Source organism: Tenrec ecaudatus, chromosome 8, assembly GCF_050624435.1.
Source record: "Tenrec ecaudatus isolate mTenEca1 chromosome 8, mTenEca1.hap1, whole genome shotgun sequence".
NCBI classification, from domain to species: domain Eukaryota; kingdom Metazoa; phylum Chordata; class Mammalia; order Afrosoricida; family Tenrecidae; genus Tenrec; species Tenrec ecaudatus.
Genome location: NC_134537.1, coordinates 148,622,692 through 148,630,347, shown reverse-complemented (window position 1 = coordinate 148,630,347; position 7,656 = coordinate 148,622,692). Strand labels below are relative to the sequence as shown.

Below are 7,656 nucleotides of genomic sequence, written 5' to 3'. Positions count from 1 at the left end.
CACTATGACAGTGCACCTGCTCAAGCAGCCATCTTAGTGTGCCATTTTTGGGCAAAACCAAGCCAAAGCAAAAAACAGCGTGCATCTCTTGCCCCATGCACCTTACTCACCTGACCTACCTCCATGTGACTTCCTTTTGTTTCCGCCAATGTAGAGGCACGTAAAAGGACAGTGTAAGACATGAAAAAATAGTAGTAATTTATTAATTATCAAGGGTTGATGAGGGAGAGGGGAGCAAGGAGGGAGGGAAAAATTTGAGGAGCTGATACCAAGGGCTTAAGTAGAGAGCAAATATTTTGAGAATGATGAGAGCAACAAATGTACAAATGCGCTTCACACAATTGATGTATGTATGGATTGTGATGAGTTGTATGAGCCCCCAACAGAATGATTAAAAAATATAAATTTTAAAAGGGATAACGATTTGACAAAATAGAAGAGATAAAGAAAAAATGAGGGAAGTGTTGAATTCAAAAAATATTTCAAAGAATGGAATCACAAATTTGACAAATGTATTAAGTGTAATAGAGAGCACTTTAAGGTGATAAGGTTGTTTTATTTAAAAAAAATTAAATACATAGCTTTGAAATAAAAAGTCCAGGTTTTGGGAGTTAACCCCTTTATATATGGACTAGACCCCTAGTAACAGCGGGTTTTGACATATCCTGGTATGTCATGATTATCACTGAGATAAATAGTTATTTTATATTACTTTTCTGTCCAACACATCTTTAGTTTTCAATCTTTGTTTTCATTCTGTTTCCAGCGTTATCACTGACCTGCTTAGGGTTGTAACTCTGCCTGCCGCATACTTCATCCAATGTCCCACTGAGAAGGGCCTGACTGGTGATATACTAGTCAATCAATCCAAGTTCTTTTTTGGGATTTTAGACCCAAAATGAGAAGAATATGTATTTTATCTGAGGAGGTGAAACTAGCAACATTAAATTTGGAAGCTGTTCACAGTTTTTCCATGTATATTAAGGCCATATCAGAAAGGAGAATGAAGTAGGTAAAAACATAGCAAGTGTCCTCCTACAAAGGCATGTCTGTGGTTCCCTGTCCTTGGACATGTAAGAATTGGAGGCAAAGAAATGTGGATTTGGAGAAGTTTCGGGCCAGCTTGCTCCTTGCTGGCGCCAGCGCCCCCATCCCACACTGACTAAGGCATCTCAGCCTTCCTGGTAGGCATTGTCAAAGGTAGGGGGGAAGGGCTGACTTGTCCTAGAAGACTGGAGTGAGTGGGTGATAAGATCTTGAGGATGTGGGAACAGCACCTACTGTGGGGGGGCTGCCATAGTTCTAGCAGGAGGTGTTTTTGACATGCTCTGAAAAAAAAAGAGAAAAAAATCCCCCCCAAAAATCCAACATAGCAAGTAGTAAAAATAAATTGGACATAACATACCATCTAGTATTCCTACATTGATTTGGAACATGGATTTTATAAATCTTGGATTTCTGATCTCAAAACTCTGTTTATATAATAGCTTACTATAATCTCTTTAGGAAGTTTGGGAGTTTTGACATTCAATATTTGTATTAGGTATAGCACAAGCACCAGCCACTATGTGTCAGAAAGACTGGACTTTCTACTCCCGTAGAGTTAGCCTTGCAAACTCACACGGGGCGTTCTACCTTATCCTAAATGGTCAATCTGGTTTGGAATGTGACTCAATGGCAGAGAGTTTGGTTTTGAGGGAGAGATATTGTCTGATTAATGAAATTTACAAATGGATCAAAGATGAGGAACTGCCTGGAAAAGACTCTAACTTTCTACCCACTGATTTCTTGGTTTATGGGTCATAGAATATAAGCTCTGTCCATAACACATGTTCTGAACAGAATGGAATCGTGCGTATGACTTTCACAAGCATATGAAGTATGTCCATCTTTGTGCTCAATTGGTTAATAGCAGCTATTAGACACGGTTGAGTAATTACAAATCTTATCAGAGGTAGGGTATACATAGGGTAATATGGATGAACAAAGGGAAGAAACATTGACCCAACTTAGAGAGCTTCAGGGAGACTTCCTGGAGGAAATAATACTTGCTGAAGTTAAAAAAAATTAAAGTTTATTGAAGGATAGTCAAGAAATCAGGATAACATGTCAGAGGGTTGAAATAACAGAGTGTGTGCAGACAATTCCTTATTGTGTCCATGTACAAGTTCCATATTGTGTCCAAAGTGTGCTTAGTTATCTGCCCATAGAGACAGGACACCATCAAATGGTTGGCATGGGAGAGAGAACCATTATACAACTTCATGTTTAATTGTATCATCTTGGCAAGTATGTAGAGGAAGTATTTCAGGAATGAGAAAGAAAGTGAGAGGAAGATGCTTAAGAACACAGGCAGAAATGACTGTTTCGAATAGACACTATGTCACAAGTAATTATGGTGAAAACCTGGACTGAGCTGATTAGTTATAACTGAACAGATTTAAGGGAGAACATACATGAAAGATAAATATATAAGACATGTTTTATTTAGTGTCTGAGTTGAGTAAAAATAAATATTAAAGAATGATTACCAAGTATCTGCCTGGGAAACTGAGAGAATAATTGTGGCAGTCAATGAGTAAGGAGACACAAAAATAAAATCACATTTGGAGAGCATAAGTTGAATTTAAAATATGTTAATTTAAAAGTTCCTATGATATATCCAATTAGAGATGTTTAGCATAATTTGCATATGTAGAAAAGCTCAAAAGACAAGTTAGGGCTAGAAGTATAAGTGTCATTTTAGTACAAGTATTAGTTAGAGATCACAAGAGTTTATTTGATCCCAAACACAGTGTAGAGTTAATAGACAGGTTAATGATGAAAGCCTGGGGAATACAAAAAGTATGGACAGAAAAATAAGATCATTGGAATTGGCAAGACCAACAATATCAAATCTATTAACATTTTAAAATTTGTTCCCTGCATTTACCAATTGGAAAGTCGCTGATATTCTAGCATTGACTTGGTTTTTGTTGCAGAGATTGTGAAAGGTCTATGAAGACAGAAAATAGAATATACTACACTTGGAAATATTAAATATAAAAGGCAGAAAGAGATGTGTAAAAGGCTATTTTGAGAGCAGGAGGTAACCGAGAGAATGTTCTTCAGGGTCACAGTGACCATGATGCTGGTAGTGGCATCCATTAACTAGGGCTACAATTTTGGTGGTGCTAGCTGTAACACGTAGTGCCTGGTAGCCTGGTGGTTGGGGTGTAGTTATTAGTAGATCAGTTCTGTGTGGCATTTGCTTAGGTTCATGGTTGAGCATCCCTGACACTGAATCTGCATCTACGTATCCTTTCTGCATGATCCATTCAGAATTAATTTATCTTGTTTTACAGATAAATATACCAACTGATAGGTTTTGAAGAGACCAATGAAAATGTATTCATTTATTAATTTAGAGTTCAGGGAGATGCAGATTCAAGCTCTGAGATTCAAATGGAAATATGTACTCTAACCATTCTCGAATGCTTTCTTTCAAAGTTGCTCAATTGGCCAACTAACTCACCAACCAATAAAATACAATTATCAGATATTTTTTTCCCTTCCACATACTGTGTGGTCTGAAGAGTGTAAAGACAAAACAAATTAAACAGGACAACACATATAGAAGACTTGGCTACAAGTATTGTAGACATGAGGTCCTAATATAGCTGCAGGGTTGAAATCAATGCAAGCCCTCCCAAGAGAGTAGTCTTCTTTGTTTTCTATCTCCACTTTAGCCAGCCTAAGCTGTTGACAACACAGGGTCATTGAAGCAGCAGTTAAAAACTCATGGAAACAGCTTGGGAGATCTCTGTCTTATTTGCCATTGTAGAGTCTTCAGAAGTCATGAGGGTATCTTTAGAAATGTCCCTTGCATCTCTAAAGCTGATGTGGAACCACCATTACTGCTTTTTATCCCATCTAAGAATCTTAAAATTGGCCCTCAGCTCTTCCCGTCCTCCCACCCTTGTTCCCTTTCCCCTTGTCCTCATTCCCCTCTCCTTCCTGCCATCCAGTCTCCCATCTCCATGAGGACCACAAAGCAGGACTGTGGAAGAGATGAAAGTCATCTCCAACCTGACCTTCAACCAGCTTTTACTTCACCCATATAGTCTGCTGCCAACCAGCTTGGGCTCCTGACTTCCCAGCTCTTAATTTTCAACCCTCTTGTTGCCCGACCTCTGTGGGAAGTAGGTAAAAATTATTCACGACTCCTGTCATCACTATTAATAAGAGTTTGGAATGTTTGGGCTGGGTCCGGACCAGGCAGGCCCTAACACCAGTCTCTCAAGAAGATAAACGACCTGCTGAACTTCAAAGCACCTGCCTTCAGCATTTCACAAAGCTTACCTTCCCAGACAGAACATGGCCTCCACTCCCTAGCGTTCCAGGAAGCAAGTTTGCTGAGAACAAGATGATTTACTGACAGGTCATCTCCTGACCCAAATCTTGTGGCCACAGCACAAAGAACCTCCCTACCCCTTACTGGCCCATATGCCTATCCTGCCACCCTAGCACCAAGCGTGATGTCCATAACCTATACTTGTTGGGTTGCAGAATCTGTCCTGGAGTCCTTTTCCCTCTATAAAATCCTTTCCTTTCACTTCTTAAAAAAATCTTAAAATTGCAATTAAGAACTCCCAGTGAACTTAGTATTGTTTCTACACCACCTAAACCACCTGCCTTAATTTCCTGGAGCCACAATAACAAAGCATCAGTCTGAAAACTAGTAGTAAAAATCCTAAATATCGTCGAGACCATGTTCTAACTTAAGGTTCTAAGATAAGCACCTTTCAGTCTCTTCTCAGGTTTTACAGACCTGAATAATCCCTGGATGCAGTGACATCTTCATAACACCGTCTTCTGTCAGGGATCATCAATTCATCAGTCTTTTTATAAGCATTATGTGTTAGATTCTGTGAAAGATGTTAAAATACAAGTAATAAGCTAGAGTTTGTCTCTTAAAGTTCAATGTCTTACCCTGGAATTAAAGTGTTATGAAAACAAGAATGTATGCATATATAATACATATTTACTATTTCAGAAAGTGGATATACATTACCTGCTTGCCTATTCCAGATTTCACTTAAGTATTTCAATCTCCTTGAAGGATTTCATGATTACTGTCTTTAATATTGCACAATACTTCAGCATTTTAATTTATTTTTATCCAAAGCATTCATTACTATGAAGGCTACTTATTTGTCCATTGTCTTTTTTTTTTCTACGATTGATAGTAGCTCAAAGAGGGAAAAAGATTTGCTTTCTTTCTTCCTTTCTTTTTGTTTTACTCATTGCTCTTTTACTTTCCTGAAATTAATACATGAGGATATCATGGGCTCAATAAATATTTATTGAATTATATGAGCAAAGAAAATGATCCTAACAAGAATGCTGTGGAAGTGTTGAAGTATGCGTTTTCAAGATAGGACATTCTTTGCAAAGACACAGAAAGTCAGCGAAGGTTGATGGTAAAACAGGGCATGTAAGGTGTGGATGACTACGGAAGCCTTTGAGGAGTGCATCAAAGCATACCGTTGCCATTGAGAGCAGTTGGTGGCAGTTGGAAGCAATCTTGGTGGCTGAATGTTGGCAGAGCTAAATTACTCTGTGCCTTTAATGTTGGTATGTTGGCATAATTCCTATACAAGCTCTAGCATGTGATGTGTCATTGTTTGTTAGCATAATGGCTAGGAACAGTCACAAAGTTCCAAGAGTTTTCCAGAGACAGTGCCAACTTAGATCATGCCATCTCCTCTCATATAGGTGTATTCTCTCCTCCAAGGGTGAATTGGCTCAGGTTGAGAGATGTGTTAGGAGTGTGTGCATTGCTATTATTTGCTTATTTGGTTTTGAGACACCTAAGCTTTGTAGGTGGATTGCAACAAGGATGCACTAATAGATGAGATGAAACTGATAATAGGCTAAGTATAAAATCAAGAGCCAGTCCAAATGTCATCTCCCTTCCTTGTTATTAATTCTCTCTTTGAGGCACATCTAGAATCCCCTACACACTTGTGACTGAGGAGGGGTTGTAGTGGGGGTTGGAGGAATTATGAAAACCTAATTAAGAGAGTGCTGAAATTCAAAGTTAATATTTGTTGATCTTATAAATATACTGAATCTACTGTTTCACAACAATATACAGCAGAGATTTTTTTTAGCAAGTTATCCTGATTTTTGTGACTCAGTACCTAGAACACAATAGATGGCAGGTCCCAGTTGTATGAAATTTGAAGTTAAAATATGGAGGTAAGAATATCTCCATATTTTAATCTTTTCAATGTAATATTCCTAGGTTATAAGGCTTAAGAGCGGCACCCCATACTCATTGAATTCTACCACGTGGTATGTTATTTTTTGTTTCTGATTTATTGTTCAAAGGCAGTAGATATGCATTAACTGGTTTTATTTTTACACCAGAATTTTTGCCCTTTGTGCAAGATGTAGAAGTTAATTGGCAGCTAACTCACTTTGATGACAACTGTGGTGTGCTTGAGGGACATATTTTCATAAATTGCCACATTTTGATAGATTTTACCATGACTGGTTTACTTACGGATTGTTATTACACTCCAGCAGGATTCACTGCCTGTGCTCTGTGCAGATGATGGGGTAGAAACTCATGCTCTCTTACTTCTTAGCAACAATGATAATCACAATGTATATGCGGCGTGTGTTTCCACAGCACAGCAAAGAAAGAAACCCAAGAGAGCCCACACAGCCAGCGGAGCATTTACTGTGAAACTAGAACAAAGTACTATAATTTCAAAGCTGCTGTGAAAAGCATCTTGCCTTACAGAGAGGCACTGAAGAACACATCCGTTAGACATGAACTTTGTTAGATCTACTGGAAGGCTTGTCTGTAAGCAAGGTCAATGACATTGCTATCAGGCTGCTTTGTACACAATCCAGCAGGTACAGCTGGCTGGAGGAATCCCCGGGAGCTGTACTCCCAGTAGTTCCATGGAGCCCATTGTGAAAGCATTCAAGTAGCTTTTATTCCTATTTCTAGTACTGACTTTAAGGAGACTTCACAGTGTAGTTAATGGGTTACACATTAGCCTGCTAACTGCAAGCTCAGCAGTTTGAAACCATCCTCTGTTCCAAGGATGAAAGATGGAGCTTTCAACTCTGGTAAAGAGTTAACAGTCTTAAAAATCCACCCAAGCAGTTCCACTCTGCCCTATAGGTTCTTTATGAGTTGAAACCGATTCCGTGACAGTGAGTGTGAACAAGAGTGACTATCATTCTCAGGGCATCATCCAATCATCTTTAAAGAGATCAATTTATCATAATTAGGAATTTATGCTCCCAATTAAATTCCTCTTTGGGGATTATGAAGATTGAGATAGTGTGTGAAGAGGCGGGGTGCAGGTAAAGTGTGTGATTTCAAGCTGTTCTTGGTGGACCGTGGCAGAGGAAGGCATCTTTCAGGAGCACGCACACTGGCCTGATGGTCATGTGACTTTGAAGTCATGTGTTCAATAGGTTCTACTTTTATCATCTTGCACAATCTTTGGTTAAAAAACATAAAAAGTGAAAAACAAACTGTTCTTCAAATGCGTGACGCTTTGAAACCACTATGATCTTTCTTGGTGACTTAGAAATGATTTACTGATAAATGGGACCACTAAATTCTGCGGTGATTAATTGACTAGCAAA

The 7,656-nt window shown here is 38.7% G+C and overlaps 1 non-coding gene across 1 annotated transcript; it reads left to right on the top strand.

Annotated features, from left to right (window-relative positions):
- The first annotated feature begins 1,030 nt into the window (after positions 1-1,030).
- On the top strand, positions 1,031-1,161 carry LOC142455881 (small nucleolar RNA SNORA38). Its single transcript, XR_012785993.1, has one exon. It is a non-coding gene; the product is annotated as a small nucleolar RNA SNORA38 (small nucleolar RNA).
- The last annotated feature ends 6,495 nt before the right edge of the window (positions 1,162-7,656 follow it).